This window comes from Triturus cristatus, chromosome 1_1, assembly GCF_964204655.1.
Source record: "Triturus cristatus chromosome 1_1, aTriCri1.1, whole genome shotgun sequence".
NCBI classification, from domain to species: domain Eukaryota; kingdom Metazoa; phylum Chordata; class Amphibia; order Caudata; family Salamandridae; genus Triturus; species Triturus cristatus.
The window spans coordinates 1011795498-1011821287 of NC_140579.1; positions in this window are offsets into that span (position 1 = coordinate 1011795498).

The following is a 25790-nucleotide window of genomic DNA, read 5'->3' on the forward strand; positions in this document are numbered from 1 at the left end:
GAGCACATGCTAAACTGCTACTACATATCAGATGAAAACAGAGTCTGTTCTGTGCAATACATCCAGGACACGTATGCCAGCTTGGTGAGACTCCTACAAAAACCAAGATACATCCCTTGATTGGCAAGTCGACATGACATGCCCTGAAACGAGCTGGGGGCCAGTATGAGTGAACAGCCAGAGACATCACAGGAGTGACATACAACCACATAGCTGCATTTAAACGATTTCATCTCATACAGACAGCTGACGGCAAGCTCAACGCACAGGTCACATGGAATGTCAAATGTACAGATCCAACACATTACAATGAAGGGGTACACGTGAAATCAGAAACCACAGACATTGATACGACGCAGATATGTCCTCATGTGAAAATGTCATGTCCAATGCATACAGACCATGCTTACGTGGGAATCCACATGTGGCATGGTGTGCGTAGATGTGTGCCATGCCCATCTCCACACAGACACATGTTGGATGCAGCAACAGCAGATGTAGTTGACGGAACACTAACAGCAAGCTCATGGGAACACATGACACACACATGACATAGTCACATCGGGGCACGCTGATCGTGAAATGTCAGTTGGTAGTGTCCTTGTGCATGGCATCAGGGGACAGTTGCGGGTGGTGGTGACTGTGCCATGCCAGTGATGCTGTGCTTGACAGGTGTGGAGTACAGGCACACATGTGCAAAGTGTGAAGGGGAAGTGTGCCACATAGTGCCCCTTCGCACATGACATGTGTACACAGGTCATCACACATCAATTGTGCAACTACATGAGGAGACATGTGCAATTTCACTGCCTGACACACCTAGGCCATGCACACGAAAGTCTGCAATGACAATGACTTGATGTACAGAATTGTGCGAGTCTGATACCTCCATTCCTTTCATGTGCGCATCCTATCACCAGTGTAAGCGTGTGAAACGCACCGTACACACGCTCTGAGAGCTTGTGTACGGTCCGTATCACTATAGGAGTAGTGCCGTAGGAGTACGCGTGTGTGTACGCTCTGTACACACACGCAAACTCCTACGGCACCACTCCTATAGTGATACAGACCGTACACACGCTCTGAGAGCGTGTGTACGGTCCGTATCACTATAGGGGTGGTGCTGTAGGAGTACGCGTGTGTGTACAGAGCGTACACACACGCGTACTCCTACGGCACTACTCCTATAGTGATACGGACCGTACCCACGACGTGAGTACAGTCCGTACCACGCGTACTCAAACGGCACTACTCCTATAGTGATACAGACCGTACACACGCTCTGAGAGTGTGTGTACGGTCCGCATCACTATAGGAGTGGTGCCGTAGGAGTACGCGTGTGTGTACGGAGCGTACACACACGCGTACTCCTACGGCACTAGTCCTATAGTGATACAGACCGTACCCACGACGTGAGTATGGTCCGTACCACGCGTACTCCTACGGCACTACTACTATAGTGATACGGACCGTACACATGCTCTGTAGGCACTGGTAGTACACGTACGTGTAGGCACTGGTAGTACACGTACCCATACGTGTACTACCGTACCCATACGTGTACTACCAGTGCCTACACGTACATGTAGGAACTGGTAGTACACGTACCCGTACGTGTACTACCAGTGCCTACACGTACGGGTACGTGTACTACCAGTGCGTACACGTACGTGTCAAACGCACTGTGCGTGTACTACCAGTGTGAACACGTACGTGCAGGCACTGCTAGTACACGTACCCGTACGTGTACTACCAGTGCATAAACGTACGTGTAGGCACTGCTAGTACACGTACGTGTAGGCACTGGTAGTACACGTACCCGTACGTGTACTACCAGTACCTACACGTACGGGTACGTGTACTACCAGTGCGTACACGTACGTGTCAAACGCACTGTGCAACTGGTGCCGTAGGGGTACGTGTGAAACGCACAGTACCTGTGTGTGGATTTGAAAATTACATAGGGGACACATAAGGGACAAGTATTAGGCACTAAATGCATGCTGGTTGTCATGGATACAGAGTTTTCAGTTCAAATTTTTCCATCAGGTGTCCTGGACAAGTCAGTTGGCCACAAAATACAATGTTGCAAAGTGGTTGTTGACTTGACATGATGCTCAAAATTTGAACGATGCAAATGCTGTCACTGGTGTATGTGGAAAGGGATTGGAGTAAACGTAAGATGCGAATGAATCTGACCAATCACTATGTACTCCTCCAAATGAATGCCCCTCAGCAAGACAAATATAAGTCAGCCAGAACCCATGAGAGGGCACTTGCCTGCACAACTTTCCTGTTGACAACACTGCTGCTGTCTGTGCTTCCTCTGGCACCATGTCAAGGTCTGTGGAGAGGGCCCAGTCATTCACCCAGGAGGAGAATGAGGCATTGCTGGATGTCATCCTCCCACAGTACACCAGCCTGTATGGGAGACCAGGGGAGCAGGTGAGTGCTGACTCCACTAGCTTTGACTGTGCACCTTTTTTGTGACTGTCACTTCTGGCATTGTGTCCAGGTGTGATATTCATGCAATGTTGTTTAGAGTGGGTTCCAGGGGGGGGAATGGCTTATGTCTCCCATGCTGAGCATGATGTAGTTCATGTGTGCACTCCTCACTTGCATTATGCTTACTGTGACATTCACTGCATAGTGCATGACACATTCAGCCTGGCTAATCCTTTGTGGCATTTTTTGTCTATAGTCCTGAGGTGATTCAGTGGTCCCCCCGGTGTGACAGGTGACTGTACCCACAGATGTGTCTGAGTTGAGTGGAGCTGTGGTGAGAGTGTCCAAGTGATGTGTACGCCCCCTGGACATTGATGTGTGTGAATGTTCCTTGTCATGTGGGTGAGTGTCTATGTGAAGTGTTGCACCACAGCTGCATGGAGGAGGCAACAGCTCTACCCATCTGATGTGAGAAGTAAGCCGTGCTGTGTGTCTGACTTGCTGAGCTAGCCCCACACCTGTGACACCCCACAGGCAAGTGGCACATGTGCAGAGTGAGGTTTGTATCCGCTGTTGCCAATGGCATGTGATTGATCTGTGCCTGTGTGTGTCTGTGTACTCTGCTGAGGTTGCGTCAGTGGCCTGGGGCATGTAACTGCTTGGAGGTGCTGTCCATCAGCCTGGTGTTGCTTGTGATGCACAGTGTGTGCCATGTTCATGGAGTGTGTCGCACCCCTCATGCCACCTGTGTACTTTATATGCCATGTAGTGTATTGGGGCTTCCACAGAGGCCAATGTCCATATGACAAAGATGCTATTCCTTGGCAGCATCCTATGCCCTGTTCAACATATCAAAGATGTTCAAATGTGTGTCTCTCTGACATGGAGCAGGTGTAGTGATGTTGTCTCACATCCTCACAGGTAACTGCCTACGTGAAGGGGGAGATCTGGAAGCAGGCCGTCAGGGCCGTGAGATCGGTGGAGGGTCGAAGTCGGCGCCTAGCCCAAGTAAGAAAACGGTGGCAGGACATCCGGTGCTGGACCCGGAGGATCGCCCGGGTCCTGCTGAAGGACTCACCTCCACGCCCCCACGACGGGCGCCAACGCCTGACCCACCAGATGAAGCGTGTCCTGGCGGTGGTCTTCCCTGACATGGATAGGCGGTTACAGGAGATACAGCAGCAAGGAGGGGGTAGATACATGTGTGTTTGTTGTGTGTCACCAGCTTTTGGAAGTGCTCAGTCGCCTGGATACACTGCCAGGGTTTACATGTGCAGTGCATATCCTGTTCCCCCAAGTCAACCGGTGCTGTACTTCCTCCCTTCCCCTCCTTGACCTGTGTTCCCTGGTCTGTGTGTAATCACTATTGCACATGGTCATCTAGGCTGCCAGTTAATCCAAGTGCACATTGCTTTCTGCATCATGTGTGGGGGTGGTCTGTGACATGTGTTGGTACCTTGCCTGTGCCCTGTCCTGTTCAGTCATTTGGGGTCCATATTTGTTTGCACTGATGCTGAGTCTCAACATAGGAGAGTGAGGTTTCAAATTAACAGACTTGCAGCATGCTTGACCGATGTTGTGGCCTCAGACATGATGTGCATGAGTGGGAGATATGCATAGTGCCGGGATGGTTGCTCATGTTACAGTCAGATCATTCCAGGACCATGGAGCAGTGTGCCCACCATAGTCCCCTGAGACACCCTTGCCTCGGAATCATGTGTCATCCAACACTGTGCCCATTCTCTGTGTGTTCAGCATAGGTTGGCCTCTGTGGCATTGTTCCCTGGGCTCATTTGTATATATCTAAAGTGTGCTACATGTGTCCACTGGACAGGGTGACCCCATTTGGCTTGTGCATCCTCACACTGGGCAGTGCCTGTGTGTCTATTTACAAGATGGCGGTGTGTCTCCGAAGATGGCTTTGCCATTCCACGCTTCTGCATTCCTCAACCACCAAAAAAGTTCTTTCCTCGATTCTTCGTCTAAGTAAGTCATCTGGGAGTAGGAGAGGCTCGACTTCAAGGCTTTCGCCTTCAGTCTCTGTAGGGCTCATAAAAAAAAAAGGAGACACACCAGACCTGATTATAGAGTCGGATGCGAGTTTAGAGGGCTGGGGTGCAACTTGCTCCAACCTTTCCACAGGGGGGCGGTGGACACTAAAAGAGAAGAAACTTCATCTCAACTGCCTGGAACTTCTAGCCGGTTCCTTTGCGGTTCGGAGTTTTTCAAAAAATGCGACCAAATGCTCTATAATGCTCCGCATGGACAATGTCTCTGCGGTAAGATATGTCAACAAGATGGGGGGACCTCGTTCGAAAGGCCTGAGCGAAATAGCGAAGGTTTTCTGGGATTATTGTTTGGAAAAAGGACTGTCGGTCACGGCAGAACACATCCCAGGTTTGAACAACCACGCAGCAGACTGGTTCTCGAGAAACTTCAGGGACCCGAGCAACTGGAAGTTGGACAGAGGGATATTCTTAACCATTCAACAACAATGGGGTCCCTTCCATGTGGACCTCTTCGCAGACAGGTTGAATACTCAGATGACGGAATTTTTCAATTGGAAGCCGGACCCTCTGGCATCAGGAGTGGATGCCTTCCTCCAGAACTGGCAGGGCTTAAAACCATATGCCTTCCCGCCCTTTGTGATGCTTCCACGCCTTCTCTCACATCCTCGCAGATATCTTCAGAGCATGGTGATAATAACCCCCCTTTGGAGGTCTCAAGCATGGTTCCCGGTCATCCTGGAGATGGCCATAGACTTCCCAATCCTAATTCCGTCTTGCAGTTATCTCCTCCTAGGTCCTCAAGGCGAACTTCATCCCCTCCTAGAACAAGGAATCCTAGTCCTCACGGCATGGAAGATTTCAGGCGACAATGGGAGATCCCTGGCCTTTCGCTCGATGCTTTTAGACTCATATCTGAATCCTGGGCACCTGGAACAAGGAAGGCATATCGATTGGCATGGAACAAATGGGTTCGCTGGTGTCTTCAACGACATTACGATCCCGTTTCAGCTGATTTAGTTCACGTTCTTAATTTCCTATCGGAAAGATTTGCCTCTGGACTTAGTTATAGAACCGTTAATGTTTATAGGTCAGCGATAGCTGCAGGCCACTCTCTAATTGATGGTGTTTCTGTTGGCCAATCTCTTTTAACTAAAAAGATTATGAGAAGCATGCGGGTTCTCAATCCCCCAACTCCAAAATACACAGCATTATGGGACGTGAGAAATATTTTACATCTTATTTCCTCCTTACTCTTCTCTTTCTCTCAAACTTATTTCCTACAAACTTACTGTCCTACTTTGTTTGGTCTCCTTTAGAGGAACATCAGATGTTAAAGCATTAGATATCTCTAGCAGAGCTTATCAACCCGAGGGAGTTTGTTTCTATCTTAGAAAAAGGACCAAAACTATGTCTTCATCCATTTTCTATCCTTTCTTCCCTGAGAATGAATGTTTGGGTGTTGTTAAATGTCTTAAAGAATATGAAAAAAGAACACTTTGCATGAGAGGAACCGACACACAACTTCTGATCTCCTATAGATCTCCTCATAAACCAGTTTCCTCTCCCACCCTCGCAAGATGGGTGAAAGAGGTGATGCGTGAATGTGGTGTTGATACTTCTATTTTTGGCGCACATTCCCTTAGAGGTGCGTCTGCTTCCAAAGCTTTTATTCTTGGTGGAGGACTACAAGATATCCTTAGAGCCGCTGACTGGTCTAATGAAAATATGTTTAAAAAATGCTATTTTAGACCTATCAATAATGTGATTGACAGTGTCCTCAATTCACTTTAAACTTGCATAATGTTGGCCTCCGTGTCATGCCATAAAATGTAGATTTTTCACAGCCTGGTGGGCAGTGGATTTTATTAAAGACACGGAGGCTAATATTATCCCTCCTCTATAGCTACCCTCCCTATGGAGATTGTTGTTACTTTAACCTATTTACTTCTTTCTTTCAGAATAAAATCATCTCGTTTTGGATTAATGCAATGACTCCCTCAACGTTATTTAGAAAATTGGGATTCGCTGTTCTTTTTCTTGGATTCGCAGCTTTGAACAAAGAAGGATGATGGCTGTGTGCTCACGGTCTTTATGCTGTTTTACAGAATGTTCACAAGTTCTATGTTCTCTTCATTGTTACTGCTGAGCTGTGGCAATAAAGGAGAATTTGCATAATATTAGCCTCCGTGTCTTTAATAAAATCCAGATTTTCTGCCCATCAGGCTGTGAAAAATCTAAATTCTTGATGCACATTTTAGTAAACCCAGATTAAGAGGTGTAACTTCTTGATCTGTCTCAATCACATTGTCTCAGGTATGGGGGGTTTGTGCGGGCAAGGCCTACATGTCCAAACCTTATGTCTCCTTCCCAGGTCTGACCTGTGTGTGATAATTGTCTGGACAGACACTCAACATGCAGTGACCCAGTCATGTTGTGCAGGGTTTAATGTTTGTGCTTTGCAGCATGTGTCAAAAGTTTAAATACATGATTCCGGCTCATCCATTTTTGGCACCAGTGTGAGGTCCAGATGCTACGTAGTTTGGTCTTTGTGTGCTGACATCTGTGTGGACATTCTTGCTTGCCATGAGGGTGTCTCCTCAGTGCAGGTGTGCCTTATTCCGACACAATTGCAGGCCCATTAGCTTATGCATTGTCCTGTGTTTGGACATGTGTGCCACTCCACATGACAGGCAGTGGGTCAGATGTGTTGCCAACTGTGTCATCATGGTACGGATGGCCTTGTGACAGGTGGCATGATTCAAGTTGTTAGTCAAGAAGTCTTGTACCTTGGCACTCACTACACTTGTCAACATGTCTTCATGTTTTCAATGCTTGACTTTGATGTTTTGTTGTGAAGGACAATAATGTGCCTGCATGACAGATGTCTCCAAAGGAAGTGCAGAAGAAACCACCTTTACACTTTCAGGGGACACGCTGGCACATTTTAAAGAACGGCACAGTTCGAATAAGACTTTTTTTCAGATTATACATATACATGTTCCTACAGTGTGATGGCATTTGGGTAAGTCCTTGGTTGTTGCTGATACCAACTTACGAGTATCAAGTCATCCAGACCGCCGTGGTGCCATGTATATGTACTTACTGTAACCTCATTTCTTTCTAACAGTGGCTTATTTGAATAAGGCTGGCAGCTCATACAATGACTATGTAAATGTAGTTTTGTGTGCACCTCCTTGTGTGACTTCTTTTATACAGGCACATGTGTGTTCTGTTCACAAAGTGGCACATTCACACATTCTAAACATGTAGATTGTGTAAAGTGGTGTGATTCCCAAGGGATCACAATGTATTTCGTTTGGGTTTCCAAAGTACTCACAGGTCTCTGAGTGTGGGGACACCTTCAGCATTGAGGTCTGTTATTTAGCCTTGGGTGCACCAATACTGTTTCATTCACAGTACACAAGAGGTGGCATGCCTTCATAGTATTGCTGTGCTCAACTGTTCCCAGACACTAGCTTCTCAGTATATTTCAATATCAAGTTATTTGCTGTTGTGTGCTATTTTTCCTTGTTTCCAAGTGGCAGGGTGGGTCAACCAACTGGGGAGTGCAGTGCTTACATATGTGCGGAGTAATCTAGATGTTACTCATGATGCATTGCCTGATATGCACTGTGACCTATTTTGTTTGGACTCATGTGTCAGATGTATACAGGTGACTGATTGTTTTCTGTATCTTCACCTTGCCCACAGCATCATCGGAGGTCACCGAGGCAGACATCTGCACGGACCTGGAGGAGGGATCCAGCACCGGTGCCACCACTGCTGGCGAGTCTGCGGGAGCAAGTGGCACGGAGGGCGAGGGGAGTCAGGCGGAGGACCTGTCTGGTGGCGACACCGACTACGACGCTGACGGGTCCGAAGCTGAACTCCTCAAGGGGCGGAGGCTGCTACAACCCCTGGCAGCAGCACAACATCTGTCCCCGCCTCCTCCATTCCCATCACCACCCTCCCAGTTGCTCCGGTCCCTTCTGTCCGTGCAGGGCACCACCATGTCTCCTTCGTGCCAGGCACCGCACCCCCTGCCACTGTCACCCCTGCTGCCCTCCATGGCCACACCACACTGCTGACACAGATGGTGTCGTTCATGGAGGGCATGTCAGCAGCGATGTCTGACCAACGGATGTTGCTGAGGTCCATGGACTCTTCACTGACGGCAGCAGTGAGTCTCCTGCAGCGCTTCGTCCCCCCCTACCCCAGCCCCATCCACAATTCCCACTCCCATGCCTGTCCCATGCACACCCAGACATTCCCAAGCATGCACCCCACCAGACACAGGCAGCACACCAACACGTAAGGGCAAGCACACACCTCCTGGCACGCACACTCAGGGGGATAAAGGCACACCCACTGGGTCTGGGGCACACAGGCATACACGCAGCCACAGTCTGAGTCCGCATGCCTCACTACCCAGTCCCTCCAAAGACACTCCCCTTGGCTCCCCTGCCACACAGTCAGACAAGGAGAGCTACATGTCTGTGCTGGGCCTCAGCCCCACTGGGTCACCAGCCCGCAAACGGGCAAGGCACTCCCCGGGTAGAGGAGTTGAGTCCCCCCCATGTCCACCCCCTCCCCCAGTAGCGCTGCACCCCCTCCCTCCGACCCCCCCCTCCTTTGTGCCTGTGGTTTCTTCCGGTGCAGGGGATACTCTAGACGTCCTGGCAGAAGTGTGCAGCGCCGATCTCACCTCCACCTTTGGAGCTGCCCAACCCCTGTGGTGGAGGCGTCCATCCCTGCACCCACCACACCTACCCTTACACCTCCTGTCCCTGCGGTGCCTGGTCCTTCCTCACATGATGCCCCCCCCAGTCAACGAACCTGAGGGTTCTAATGTGCAGGCAAGCTAGGGGAGACACGTGCCCATGTGTCCCCCCAAGGACTTCTATTCTGGACTGGCCATTGGCCTTTGTATATAGTGTTCTTGAAAAACATATAATCTTATGCTGATTAAAGCATTTTCTTTTTACTTTGAACACTATTGCATTTCAGGTATTGATGTTGGTGCTGATGCTCCAGGAGTTGGGGTTGTGGTAATGTGTTATGTTTCGGGCAAAGGTTCGAGTCTGATGGTCATGAGGTGGCCCATGGGATCTGCGTGCCATCACAAGGTCTCTGCAAAGGATCTTTGGTCGTGTGTGTTATTTGTTTTTTGAGACATTGTACCAAGGAGTGTCCCTTCCTCTGTGGCACCTGACATCTTCCCTGCAGAGAGTTGCACAATTGTTGTGCTGACCTGTGTACACATTCCCTTTGTTGGTCCCTTCAACTATGGCCATGCCTGCCCAGCAATGTCTCCGGCTGCATCGTCTGTGCCATCAATGCTAGTCACTGTACTTGTGTATTGAGTATGTTGCCATGCCTTCATGTAGAAATTCTCCCTTTTCCGCACTATGCATGTGTGTAATCCCAGCCTAGCACACATATGGTACTTGTTCTGCAGGGTATTTGGGCACCTGCCTGACAATTGTGGGCATTGTATCTGTGGGAACTCCAACCTATTCCTTCCATGAGAGACAACATCTTGGTGGCTGTCCCAGCACCTGTACATTCCTATCAGTCCTGGGATGTGCGTGACAGTGTGTGTTCCCTTTGGCTCTCTTAGTTTAGTAGGCATTGACATGACTATACAGTCTTGTGGCATGATCTCTGTGTGTGTATTGTGCTGCATCCGCCAGGGGTGGGTATGCATGTGTCATTTGTCCTCACACCCACATGTGGTGTGTCATGCAGTGGGGGAAAGACATCCATCCTCATGGGAGTGGGACACTGCTGTCAGTGATGTGTTGTTATGGCACTATCAACATAGTCGAAAATTAGGGATGCGTACATACACCCATGGAGTTGTGGTCATCTGATAATGATGTACACACCCCCATGTCTCTGTCCACTGCTGGGAGTGATAAGCACCTACCCCCATGTCTCTGTCCACTGCTGGGAGTGATAGGCACCCACCCCCATGTCTCTGTCCACTGCTGGGAGTGATAGGCACCCACCCCCATGTCTCTGTCCACTGCTGGGAGTGATAGGCACCCACCCCTCACATGTCTCTGTCCACTGCTGGGAGTGATAGGCACCCACCCCCATGTCTCTGTCCACTGCTGGGCGTGATAGGCACCCACCCCTCACATGTCTCTGTCCACTGCTGTGAGTGATAGGCACCCACCCCTCACATGACTCTGTCCACTGCTGGGAGTCCTCTGCACCCACCCCCATGTCTCTGTCCACTGTTGGGAGTGATAGGCACCCACCCCTCACATGTCTCTGTCCACTGCTGTGAGTGATAAGCACCCACCCCTCACATGTCTCTGTCCACTGTTGGGAGTGATAGGCACCCACCCCTCACATGTCTCTGTCCACTGCTGGGAGTCCTCTGCACCCACACCCATGTCTCTGTCCACTGCTGGGAGTGATAGGCACCCACCCCTCACATGTCTCTGTCCACTGCTGGGAGTGATAGGCACCCACCCCCATGTCTCTGTCCACTGCTTGGAGTGATAGGCACCCACCCCTCACATGTCTCTGACCACTGCTGGGAGTGATAGGCACCCACCCCCATGTCTCTGTCCACTGCTGGGAGTGATAGGCACCCACCCCTCACATGTCTCTGTCCACTGCTGGGAGTGATAGGCACCCACCCCTCACATGTCTCTGTCCACTGCTGGGAGTGATAGGCACCCACCCCTCACATGTCTCTGTCCACTGCTGGGAGTCCTCTGCACCCATCCCCATGTCTCTGTCCACTGCTGGGAGTGATAGGCACCCACCCCTCACATGTCTCTGTCCACTGCTGTGAGTGATAAGCACCCACCCCTCACATGTCTCTGTCCACTGCTGGGAGTGATAGGCACCCACCCCTCATATGTCTCTGTCCACTGCTGGGAGTCCTCTGCACCCACCCCCATGTCTCTGTCCACTGCTGGGAGTGATAGGCACCCACCCCTCACATGTCTCTGTCCACTGCTGGGAGTGATAGGCACCCACCCCCATGTCTCTGTCCACTGCTGGGAGTGATAGGCACCCACCCCTCACATGTCTCTGTTCACTGCTGGGAGTGATAAGCACCCACCCCTCACATGTCTCTGTCCACTGCTGGGAGTGATAGGCACCCACCCCCATGTCTCTGTCCACTGCTGGGAGTGATAGGCACCCACCCCTCACATGTCTCTGTCCACTGCTGGGAGTGATAGGCACCCACCCCTCACATGTCTCTGTCCACTGCTGGTATTCCTCTGCACCCACACCTCACATGTCCTTGTCCACTGCTGGGAATCCTAGGCAGCCACCCAGCCACCCACCCGCACCCTTGGTGCAGTACACTGCTGTCCTGGGCATTCACACACCCCAATATACTGGTTATGTGCTGCACCAGGCCCTAAGCCAACATTCGTGACATGTGTACGCCTTGTATCACAAATGTACTGGTGCCCTAGGGGTACGGGTGATGCGGTCCGTACCCCCGAATTCATAGGTTGGGTATGGTCCGTAGCACGAGTACCCCTACATCACCACTACAATGGTGGTACGGACCGTACCCACTCCCTCAAAGCATGGGTATGGTCAGTACCACCATTGTTGTGGTGATGTAGGGATATGAGTGGTACGGACCGTACCCACGCCCTCAGAGCGTGGGTACGGTCCGTACCACGCATACCCCTACATCACCACTACATTGGTGGTACGGACCGTACACACGGACTCAGAGCGTGGGTACGGTCCGTACCACCATTGTAGTGGTGATGTAGGCGTACGTGTGGTATGGACCGTACCCACGCTCTGAGGGCGTGGGTACAGTCCGTACCACTATTGTAGTGGTGATGTAGGGATACGCGTGGTACTGACCGTACCCACGCCCTCAGAGCGTAGGTACGGTCCGTACCACGCATACCCCTACATCACCACTACAATGGTGGTATGGACCGTACACACAGACTCAGAGCGTGGGTACAGTCCGTACCACCATTGTAGTGGTGATGTAGGGGTACATGTGGTATGGACCGTACCCATGCTCTGAGGGCGTGGGTACGGTCCTGTTAGACCTGGCACCATTGGCGTGAGTCTCCCTTCCTTTTTTCGCTGTGTCTCCTCTGTTTTTGCTGGTTATAGATGCTCTGGGCGCTGTGCCGCTGCCATTCAGTGCCACAGCGCGAATGCTCCCTTTGTAAAGATGACATATGAATTGGTACTTCCATGATTGGTTTATTCAGTTTACCTGTTAGTCCCTAGTAGCGTGGCCGGTGTGTGCCCAGGGCTGGTAAACCGAATGCTGCTGGTGGGCCTGCAGCACTGGTTTGTGCCACCCACAGAAGCAGCTTGTAAAGTGTGTCTCAGACCTGCCACTGCAGTGTCTGCGTGCAGTCCAGAACTGCCATCTTGGCTGTGAAGTGCACCCGCTTCCCAGCCCCTAAAACCTTCCGTTGGCATCATGTAAGCCCCCCTTATAATAGGGCGCATTGTATGTGTAAGGTAGGACATGCCCTGTTGTATGTAGCATGTCCTAGTAGTGAATTACACCCAATTTCGTTTTTCACTACTGTAAGGCTACCTGTTCTCCATAGGCCAGAATGGGAGGTCTGGGCTATTACATCCTATAGTCCTAACTGACCCACAGAACATGGTAGAAAAACGAATCTAGTATGCCTGAGCTCAGAATATTAAAATACATCTTTTAGTGAAGGTTATTTTTATATTCTGTGTTTGAAACTACCACTTTTAGAGTATAGGTACTTTCTTGCCTAAGCCTTCCAGTTGCTCTGCTATTATGTGTATTGGCTGTCTGGTTTTGGAGGGACAGGGCAGGCTGAGTCAGACCTGGGTTGAATAGAGCGACCTGCCTAGGTGTGAGGGGAGGGGTAGCTCCTGCACTTGAATAGGGCTGTGCCTGGCAAGGTGAAAGCTGGCTCCACCTCCCACTGTGCGTCTGAGGCAGACCCCCTCTTTCTGAAAGGAAGGATGCAGCCTGATCAACAAAGTGCTCCAGGGCTGGGCACAACTGGTTCTGGCTGGGTTCAGAGGCTTGGGACCCCTAAGAACAAAGACTTTGGGGGTATAAATATTTGTGCACAAACCCCTACAATTTGTATTGCTCCTGGATAACAAGAAGAACCTCTGTCCGTGTGGCTACAGGAATCTGCAAGAGAAGGACTGTCCTTGTGCCTTGTGTGCTGTTTCTGGGACTGGCCTGCAGCTGTTACTACTGGACTTCAAGAAGAGGAAAGGAACTTTGATTGGACTTTTATTTCTTTTGCTACAGCAACTACCCAAGGGCTAGGAGAGAGCTAGCCTCCTGCTGGAGTCTCAGGCACATCAGACTCCACCATCAGCCTCCTGTTTCCTCCCAGCGAGGATTACTATCTGCAGGTGAGGCTCCTGTGTGTTCCAGGACCTCTATTTCTACTGTTGAGAAGAGAGCGCTGAAAATCGTCGCTAACCTCCGTTAGCGAGCCGCTGCAGCTGGTGAGCGTGAGAAAAATCGCCGCTCCGCTGTCGCCGAGCGCTCGCTAACCCCGAAGATCGTCGCAGCACCTGTCTGCGGGCCTGAAAACGCCCGCTATCCGAAGATCGTCGCAGCACCTGTCTGCGGGCCTGAAAACGCCCGCTATCTGAAATCATCGCAACAGGATCATCGCGGCGCGGACGCCGAGCGTTCGCCATTTTCCCCGCATCGAATCCGGATCGTCGCTCCCTGGCGGAGCGCCATCTTTGTCAACGCAGCAAGATCGCACACGCAACAGGCTCGGTGCATCATCCTCCCTTCGCGGCAAGGATTTCATCACATCACCGGCTTAGCGAGAGGAAGTTTGTCGCTTTGTCCTGCCCGCAACCCAGCACATCATCCTCCCTCGCGGTAAGGATTCAACGCATCGCTGGTTAGCGTGAGGAAATTTCTCGCTACAGCTCCTTAGCGACATTTTTGTTGCTTTGCTCCAGGAACCAGATACTTTGTGAGTAAAAGGGTCGCAGAGACCCCTGCCTTGAACTAAACATCATTTTGTGCATCCTGAACTATTTTTCTTTGCAGCATTTCTAAAGTAATTATATTTTTATAGTATTGTGGATTTTTACTGTTATTGGTCTTGTGATTAAGTCTATATAAAAATACCTATTTTTCTTAACTACTTGAGTGGTGTCCATTTGTAGTGTTCCTCATTATATTACTGTGTATGGTCATAAATGCTTCACACACTGCCTCTGAGATAAGCCTAGCTGCTCGTGCTACGTTACCACAGGGTTGAGCAGGGGTTGTCAAAGGGTGTAGGCTGCTTACTCTGACTTAGGAAGAAGGGTCCCTACTTGGACAGTGGCCAGCCATTGCCAACTAGAGACCCCCATTTCTAACAGGTCCATACCACGCGTACCCCTACATCACCACTACAGTGATGGTACGGACTGTACCCACGCTCTGAGGGCGTGGGTACGGTCCGTACCACGCGTACCCCCACATCACCACTACAATGGTGGTACGGACCGTACACACGGACTCAGAGCGTGGGTACGGTCCGTACCACCATTGTAGTGGTGATATAGAGGTACGCGTGGTACGGACGGTACCCACGCTCTGAGGGCGTGGGTACGGTCCATACCACGCGTACCCCTACATCACCACTACAATGGTGGAACGGACCGTACCCACGCCCTCAGAGCGTGGGTACGGTCCGTCCCAACATTGCAGTGGTGACGGGTACGCGTTCACGTCCACTTCTGTTGTTGCGGTACGCAAGGATTGGTGGACATGCCCCCCAAAGTGACCAGACCCTGGAGGTAATGTATGTACAGAATATAGTATTTTTTACATTGGGTAGGGGTTATGTTTCCTGCCCCTCGCCCCCCCTTTGCCCCTGGGTGTTGTTCTGACCTTCCGCGGCGTGCGTGGCGGTTTCGGTGCACCAGGTCATAGGCTAGGAGGGCCGGGATTACATGTAGGATGGGGTCCATGGTTTTCCGTCACGTACCAGTGCTCCTTCTTCGCATCGTCCTCAATTTCCCGGGAGTTTTTGGCTGCCGTAAAAAATGAGCCGTGCGGAGTGACGTAGGCACGAATCGTACTAGCTGGTCCGTAAAACGCTGCCTGACTCCGTCCGCACGTCACGTACGTGATGTCACGGATCAGAATCGTGGGTATTTTTTAGCCGCACATATTTTTTTTACGAATTGTACGGAAATGGTATTTCTGTACGAATCGTACTTGCTGCTTTGTAAGGAGGATTTCCCGGGTACGAGTCGTACGGAGAATACGCTCCGTACTACCATTCGTACCCGGGTTTTACAGGATCGGAATCGGCACCAATATGTTTCTGCTCCCTTTTTTAATTGAATACATTTGTGTGGTTTAACAACTTTATTGACAATATCTCATTAATTCCCTGATGCGAGTGGAAAATACTTAGTTGATTGCACTTTCGTAGACCCACCAGGGTTCTAAGTTATATTTTTTCATTGATGCTTAGTGCTGTACTGTTTGTATGGCCCCGCAGTTCATTGATTTCCACTTGCCTTGCAGTATTCCATCTTTTTTTTTTTATTGATTTTGTATTGCGACAGCCAGCTGTTTTATAATTAGTGTTTTTTTAAATATCTGTCAGTCCCTGTAGCCTAACTTTTTTAATCTTAGTCTCAATTATTCAACCTCCAGTACTATTTAATATCTTTAGTTCTTACTCTCACAAACTTGCTCACCCTTTCTTTTTTTGTGTAATCATCTATTTTGTCTTGAATATGTACATTTGAAGACACCAGTCACTATTAAATTCATTAAAACTAGCTATCACTTTTTCCAGTCCCACTATGGTTTTGAACAACCACAATATGCCATAATGAAAGAAAATGTATAGTTTTTTTAACTTCTGCTAAATTAGATCTAATCAGTGACACAATTTGATAATGAAGAAATACAGTTGTTATGAATTTGAGGAAGAAGTTTGTGCCATGGAGGCATACCTTGCTTTGTTTCCTTTACTTTGTAACTTATAAAGCGGCCGAATCCGCACCCGTGTATCTCCGCTCTATGGAAGTGCAACTGTTTGCAAGTAGAAGAGATTTCAGAAGAGCTCAATTTTTTTAGGTCTTTTCAGAATACTAAATAGTCTGGGCTTTTTAGAATGTGACTGGGAAGTGTATTCCAGTAGGAAATGGGCTAGGTAATAAAAGGCTTTCCCACCTGTGGGGGATTTCTCAACACAATGTTCTCAAAGTTTTGACATAGAGCCTCACTCGAGGCTTCAGGATTGCTGGTAACGGGTAAGCCTATCTGCTACATACCTATGGTCACTGCCATTAATTTCTTTGTGAACTTGTTCTTTTATACAGGTGCGTCTTTTTCTTTCTTTTAAAAGATTTAATTAATTGTTTTTGCTGACAATGTTTAAATATTTATGTACGTCGTGTATACAGGGATATCTTTTGGTTTCACAATCGACTCCACGTCCTGAACATGGTCTGACGGAGTTATTCCCAACACAGACTGAAACATCAACTGCAACATCTATTACTTCAAACAGTTGTTGATTTTAAGTAACCGTTTTCTGTTTTGACAGATCGTTTTCCTTAGCTGATTAATGGAATAGATGTATACATAGTTGCTTTGCAGGCTAATTTGTGATACCTCTAGCACTATGTTTGGTTGATTCTAATTGTACTTACCTTGTTTGTATTTGTGTATATAATAAATATATGTTTTTTTTAAAGAAAAGTCTGCCCCGTGTTACCCAATTCATGTTTTCGAGACATATGTCCACTGAAAGAAATTACTTCTCTTCCTGCTTAGGGGTCAATTCCGATCTGGGTCGCAAAACTCTCCAACCGAGCCGGACCTGGAGTGGTTTCCGACCGAGCCGGACCCCTGCAGTCCGACCAAGCGAGTATGATGTGGCCGCATGCTGCCCGACTCGGTTCGGTCACGCTCCCATAGAACTCAATGGGAGCCGGTGGTACCACACGTACATGGGCTCCCATTGACTGAATGGTATGTCTTGCACAAGGGCCCCCCCTACAGTGGGTACACGTTGGTGCCATCCGCACCGTACATGCCTCTGGGGTCTCCCCTTGTGTCTGAGTTGTTAAGCTGCGTGTTATGGGGGTTTGACACGGACCCCCAAAGGCAGCTTCCCGGACGTTTTGCGAGCCGGAAACGTAGTCTCGATCCGGCTGTCCAAAATGTACATCGTACTCACTCGGTCGTGAAACGTCTCCATTGCGCAGTTCGAATCGGGTCCATACAAGTCAGTTGGAGCGGCTCGATCCGGAAACGCTTTGGTCGAAACACACGCGTACACTCGCATTGTACTTGCTCGCTCGTACGGGTGTCCGAGTCGGTCGTGAAACAGGTGTCCGACTCGTAACTTTTTACCGCCGGATCGCGTTCGGAGCCATTCCAAGCAATATTGGAATAGACCCCTTAATGTTGGATTCATCATTACTTCACCACTAATCAGGGTTGAACAGTAAATAATCTTTCCAGAAATAACCATTGAACAAAGTTTTCAAACAAAATCACTTGCAGCCACCTTTCAACTTATTTATTGTCAACAATGCAGCTGTTTTTAAATTTGATCTGCTTGTTTATTGTAAATCAGTGTAATCCTTGAAATAGGGGCAAAGATGCGGTCCTAGCGGGATAGTTGGAGACAAAGCGTGCCGCTGTAATCAACCACCTGAACTCTATCAAGGGAGGACTCGTTAGCTGAAATCAGAAGACCATTGCAATAGTATATGCGGCTAATTGAAAATGTTTTGAGGAGTGTTTTACGCACATTCATTTTGGAGAAGAGGGAAAACCCTCAGTAGAAGTCTTAGCGTATGGAAGCATGCGACTGTGGTGGTAGTGTTGTGCTCCTTTATAGTAATTTTTTTGGTCCATTATTACGCCTAAATTTCTTACCACAGTTTTATGAGCCATTGCGGCACATATTTCAGTTGTCCACCATGCTGGAGACCACAGCAGAGGGGCAGCTCCGAAGAGGATTCTCTCACTTTTGCCTGCATTTAACTGCAGGAAGGTGATCATCATCCAAACATCAAAGGCTGTCATGCCTTCTTAAAATGTCACCTGGCTGTTGGGAGAGTTTTTGTCAAAACCCATTAAAAGCTGGGTGGCATCATGTTATGAGATTTTAATCAAGCCTCATTCCCTGACTTTATCTGCCAGAGGAGGTAGTAAATGTTAAACAATTTTGGACTAATACAAGATCCCTGTGGTTCCCCTTTGGTCAACTCCAAGGTTCGAGATCTATAGGCGCCTACCTTGATGGTTTGGGTGCTGGGAGTTAGAAAACATGATAACCACTTATAGGCTAGACCGTGGATTTCGATCTCCCTCAGTGTTTTGAGCAGAATGGAATGGGATATTGTGTCAAAGGCTGCTGACAAATACAGCAGCACCAGTAGTGCTGCTTGTTCGTTGTCCAGGGAATGTCTTAAGTTGTCAATAACGGCAATCAGTACTGTCTCTGTACTAAACCTAGGCCTCAGCCCATACTGGGAAGGGTTGATGCTACCCGTTCCTTAATTGTACTTGCTGTGGTGTTTATTAATGTGTTTTTTCATGATTTTACACAAATACGTTAACAAAGACATGGTGCGTTAATAAGATAGATCATCCTGCGAGGCATTGGGTTTCTTCGATATAGTGATTATTTTCGCGGCTACCCATTCGGAGGGTAAATGGCCCCTGCTCAATTTGAGATTGAGGATTGAGTAGACGGCCGGGGACAACTGTTTATTCAGTCACAAATATAGTTTAGCCAGAAGAATTTCCTGATGGTAACTTTACTTTAAAGTTTCAACAGTATCAGATGTAAGAGTGGGTGAAGCGTTCCAGAGAATTCACATTCGGTGAAAGTGAGGTGCGGTCAATCAACAGTTCCCTCTCCTTAATGATTTTGTCATAAATAATCAAAAGTTTCTGAAAAAGGTGATTGTCTATCTTATCACAGAGTTCTTGTGATGGGGTGACATGCTTTAGGATCTGTGAAGGAGTAGCGGATGCAATTCAGTTCTTTAGAGGAATTCCCCGCCTGACTAAGTTGCGACTCAATGTGTGCTCTATGTTCATTTTTTTTATTTCTTATGATATTGGCCTAGACAGATATTGTACCTATTTTTGTTATTTTTGTTATTTGCGTCACGGTAAAGACGCCAGCATCTTTCCATCTTTTTCCAAAGGCTTTTTACCTTCCTTAGATTTCATGACAACCATGCTGCATGCATGTTTCTGATCAAATTGGAGTATGCTTTTAAAGGGGCCAATCGATCTAAATTTGCTTCTACTATGGTCTTGTAATTATCCAAACCTTCCTCAAAGTTTTCTAATGTTAATTTACCATTTGCCGTGAATGCATCTGCGAAGCGATCTTGCGTGATTTTATGCCATTGTCTTCGAAGGATGCATGAGGTTTTGGTGGAAGCAGGAGCGGCTTTAGAAACTTTTATTTTAAAAATAAGTAGAGAATGATCAGACCATGTAATAGGGCAGGGGGCCTCTTAAGCGATGTTAGCTAAGTTGGTCTAAATTAGATCAAAGGTATGACTTGCAAGATGTGTGGGCCGTACATTAATCATATCAAGTCCTAAGGCAGTTAAGTCTGATTAAACCATTGCCGTATCTGCATAGGTGTTAATCTCCCTATGTATATTGATGTCTCCTACAAGTCGAGATAATGTGAAAGGCAATTAGTTCCATAAGTGTCGGCAATAAATTCAGTAGGGGTCCTGGGGGCCGTTATATATGTTCCCCTTTCCAACAGCAGTGTGATTGAAAAACGATTTTTAAAATAAGGATTTATATTTTATTGCCAATACGCTGTTAAAGTATGGATACATTAGGAGGGTCTTTAAGAGCAATGGCTATACCTACGCCGATCTTGTACTGCATCTCAAGTCATTGGATACGGCAGCCATCGGATTTTGCCACCATAATCGTTGGGATGGAGCTCGGTTTCACAAAGGTTTCCGTTTAATACACCTATTTTGTTGTTCTTTGAAGAAATCAATTCCGTTTTTTTGATAGCAAGCTTGGACAATGATCTAACATTTGCCTGAAAGCAGTGTCAGCTACTCTTACTAATAGAGGGTTTTTGGGAGGGAAGTTGTTTATGTCCGTGTTTGAGTGTCTCTTACCAGGGGCTGGTAGCAGAGATCCCAATTGTTCATGTCTCAATTCTAGGCTATGCAATTGGCAGTTCCTAATGCAAATGGTCCCTCCATCTCTGGGAGGGTCTTAGAGGAACATTTCCAAGGGATTGCCCATCTTATTGCAATAAGGTTTATGCTTGTGTAAGAAAATTTCGGGTGCTGGCTAACCCCTGGTTTGGAAGTAGCAGATTTCCTTTATCCTGGAAACCAATGGGCATCGACAGGCTTTGACGGGCTTCCCTTTGGCACGCTGGCGTCACACCTGCGGCGCGTCGGCTACAGCTTTGGTTTAAGTAGATACGAGTAGCAGCTAGACTGCTGACCCGTTGAATACACGTACATCATGGTTTACAATAAAGCCTTGGTTTAGTTTTTGCATGCTACACCATAATTAGTGAACATTCCCCTGAGTGATTAGACTAATCAAGTGCAGTCCCAATGAGCAACTGCTATAACTTCCCTTGGTCGACCATATTTAATATGGCACCCAGTTAAACAAACGCCACGTAACTATCTCACTCTGTCACTCCCACCTTACTACGTTTAACCTGAAAGAACTTGAATGCATCATTAATTGTATTAACCTTGTTCATAATTTTTTGCTGCAGATTTTCAAATATTTGTTGTTCCTTACACCAGTTCAACAACTTCGGAATATTTCTAAAAATTTACAAAAAAATTCTGTTAAGCATGGCTTTCTAAATTTCTGGTTCACCTCTTCGTTGTTTATTTTTTTTTTCATACTTAAACTTTTCAGTTTCTTCACCAAACCTTTTTGGCATTCTGCAAGTACAGTTCCATGTATATGATACATGTTTAGAGTTCTCTTTCAAATTGCCACAAAGCTTTTTTTTTGTCAAAATGTGCACCTTCTTTAAAGAATCGGTGTTATTAACTTGAAAAATGATAAATGGTGAGTATAAATTCCTTATTCATTCTAATGCATTGTAAGTATATGTACAATCCTCTAGTGTATATGAACTCTGGTGTACTGATGGTGACAAATATTACAATGAATCTATTTAAAAATTAGTATTTACGATAAGGAGGAATTTTCCATTTTTATAAAAATTATTTCCATTGGTTGATTGACAGAATATCAAAAATAAGAAATTTTCAAAAAACGGGGGGGGGGGGGGGGGAAAGGGACTTGTTCTCTTAGGGTGTTTTTTTTTTTTTAAATTACTTAATTATCTCCTTTATTATGTAGGGCATACAAGATTCCTTTTAAGTAAGATCTTCCTTATTCTTCCACATTTCACACTTCTTCTCTTTTATAGCGGGGGCTCTAGCTCTCAGCAATCCGTAATCACTTTAATTTTGACTTTTTCATCTAGCAGTGGCGCTCAGCTGAGGCTCCGATAGGGGCAAGGGTACCACTATCCGGACTGTTCCGGCTAGACTGCACAGGGGTTCCTCAGGGGTGGGGGGTGGGGTTCTTTGGGTTTGGGGGGGTGGGCAAAAATTCACTATAAAATTTTCCTCATTTTCTGCCAAGCTGATAATCCTTTTTCTCTCTTTCATTAAAGTAAGGACAAACCACATATGTGGTTATAGGGGTCACAGGTTACCCTATTTATCTATCCATCAGTATATTTTGAGAATAAATGGCTAATTTACGGATTTTTTCCTGGAATGTTAATGGTCTGCGCACCAAACCCAGAGCAAACAGGATTCTTCAATATCTACGGGATTTGGATGCGCAGATCATTATACTCCAGGAGACACATTTAACTAACTTGAGATCGCAAACAAAAATAGATGGATAGACCAGTTAGTTTGTACGTCCCAATCTTCTAGCACTAGGGGAGTTTCTATCCTCTTTAAAAAGGCGAGCAATGCTAGATTAATTTCGCAGAAAACTGATCCTGCAGGTAGATGGGCAATTGTCTCAGTGATTATAGGAGGTACATCTTTCACTATAGCCGGGTTCTATGGGCCCAATAGAGACGACCCCTCTGCTTTGGAAACATTATTTTCTGAACTTCTGCACTTCCCTGAGCCTGTTATTCTAGCAGGGGATTTTAACATCGTGCTTGATCCCTTATTGGATAAAACCCCCTCTAGTCGACAACAGGGGATGTCTAGGTCTAGAGTGTTCCTGCTTAAATGCATGGGTCAATATGGATATATTGACATCTGGAGAGCAACAGCTGGCTTGAAACCTGGATATTCATTCTGAAATTTTAAATACCGTCATAGTTCCAGGATCGATTTCTTTTTGATTAACACAGCTCTACGTGATTCAGTTAAAAATATCAGTTATTTTCCCTCTCATTTGTCAGACCACTCTGCTGTTCTGCTCGAGCTTGTGGATGTGATTCAATCTTCGACCAGGTCTTGGTCTTTGGACCGTTCCTTTCTTTCATCACCAGACGATATTATATCTCTAAAACTAGACACAAAGGAATTTCTGCAAGCTAACATTGGTTCAGCCTGCTCTTCTATGGTATGGGATGCTTTTAAGTGTTTTCTGAGAGGGGTCATAAAGAGCAAGACAGTATATCGTAGGAGGCAATACACTCAGGAAGTCTCTAGCATAGATGCTAATCTGACATTATTGCAGAATGAGTTAGACTCCCACGGTGATGGCCCCAACTCCAATATATTGCGTGAGAAACTCGTTGCTCTAAGGGGTGAATTGGCCTCGGTGCTCAATCAGCGTACTTTCCAGAGGTGGGAGGCGAGTAAAATTGCGCACTTTGAATTTGGAGAAGGTGCGGGTAAACTGTTAGCTTGGAAATCTAGAACGGACAGGTCACGTAACAACATCAATTCTATTGTAACCAGTGTTGGGAAAGTATCTTCTGACACAGAGATAAGATCTGCCTTTAAAAATTTCTTCCAAAACATCTACCAGGAGGATAAAAACATCTCCACTGAGAAAATAAAAGATTGGCTAAATGGCATTACGTTACCATCACTATCTTTAGAGCAGAGCTCCTTTTTAGAAAGTGCAATTACTGTAGATGAAGTTATCGGGGCGATTCAAAGTTGTAAGAGTGGTAAAGCGGCAGGGCCTGATGGCTTGCCCGCCGAGATTTATAAACATCTGGTGGTAGAGGTTGCGCCTTCTCTTACGGTATTATTCAATCAAATCCTGCAGGAAGGCGTTTTACCGCCCTCCTCTTGGAATAATGCATCCATCACTCTCATTCTCAAGCCAGACAAAGTTTCAACTGACTGCGGCTCATATCGCCCAATCTCAATACTCAATGCAGATTATAAAATCTTTGCATCGCTGCTGGCTAAGAGACTGGGTCGGGTCGTCCCCTCTGTATTGCACCCTAACCAGAAAGGTTTTGTTAAGGGTCGCCAGCTCTGTGAGCTGACGTATGACCTTATAGGAGCTATAGACATGGCCACAAGTTCATCCTTACCTCTAGCTATCTTGACGCTGGATGCCGCCAAGGCCTTCGACAGGGTCAACTGGTTGTACCTGTCGGGGGCCCTGGAGAGGTTTGGCGTTGGTGGCTTTTTTCGCAGAGCTGTCGAGCTCCTATACCATAATCCCCTTGCATCCGTTTTGGTTAATGGAGGTCTGTCCGACCCTTTTACCATTACAAGAGGAACCCGACAGGGATGTCCACTCTCTCCGCTCCTTTTCGATATCTTTATTGAGCCTTTTGCCCAAAAAATTAGAGAGGATAACTATATCAAATCCTTTAAATATAGGGATTGGGAAAAAAGGGTGTCGTTATATGCTGACGATATCTTGATTATGACATCGGAGATTAGTACGGCACTCCCTGCAATTATTAAATTAGCTCTTGAATTTGGAAACATTTCAGGATATGAGGTCAACTCTGCCAAAACTGAAATCATGGCATGGAACAGCGACCTCTCTGGATTCAATGAGCAAATGAGCAACAACTTGAGGTATCTAGGGCTTAGAATCATTGAAGATATAAATAAGATCGCTACTATGAATTTTTCTATTGTTGCTAAAGAATGCCGGAAGTTAATGGGATCTTGGGTTCATCTCCCCCTAACAGTTTTGGGCAGTGCTAACTTAGTAAAGATGTCCATATTGCCTAAATTGACCTACATCTTTAACACCACTCCACTATATTTTGAGGCATCGCTCATTAGTAAGATGCAGAGCGATATTTCTTCATTCATCTGGAAAAATAAAAATGTGAGGTTAGCATGGAAAAAACTCAGATGGCGAAGGGAGAAAGGTGGACTAGCTGGTCCGGACCTCCAGATCTATGCTTGGGCCTTCCAGATGACACACGCTGGAATGTTGCTAAAAATTCCATCTGTACATGGAATAGGGAATATGTTCTCACCCCTATTACAGTGTGAAGGAGTTGGGCAGTCAGGTTTTCTATTTAAGTTTGGGGACCCCAAGTTTAAAAAAAAAATCAAGCTGAAGGTGCTCCATGGCTTAGCCAAAACTTGGTTTAACCTTAGGGCTGTTATCAAACTAGGGTACTTTTCAAATAGATCTCCAATATGGAACCTTCCATCCCCCCCCGGCTGGGCTAATGACGCCTTGGTAATTCCACTGAAGGATGCCGGTATTCAATCATGGGGTGATCTGTTTTTGGAAGGCTCAGTGTTTCCTTGGGAGTATCTGGTAAACAAGGTCGGCCCAAACCTTTCTAGATTAAAGTACATACAAATCTCAAGTTGGGCCCAGTCATATCCATCCAGTGCCCCTCGGAGTTTCAACATGCCCCTAGGAGGAAATAGCCTACTTGTGTCAACGTTGTTGGACAGAGCACCTCAATCCAAAGAAGTTTCCCTTTGGTATAATTTAATTTTGGACGAGATAGATGGGGAATTTCTTCTTCCTGATCATCTGTGGGGCACCCTATTGCCTAATGAAAATTTGAATGAACTCTGGCGTATGTCTTGTAACACCTTGTGGGACCTGGTTAAGCCTGCCTGGCTCCGCAGAAATCATCTTTTCACCATCCACAGGGCATATTATTCTCCTCAGAGGCTCTCTAAATTTACTCCGGGAATTTCGGTGGCATGCTCCCGTTGTGGTTTAGCTGAGGCTTCTGATGCCCACATGTTTTTTGAGTGCACCCATTTGTCACCTTTTTGGGATTCCATCAGCACTAAACTCTCTTTTGCCGTGGGTTTCACTGTTATTGTGGACTTGCGATTAGTAATATTTGGGACTGTGGATCAGAAGCGAAGTCCAGCAAAAGATCTCGTGTTTTATTCTATCCTGTTGGC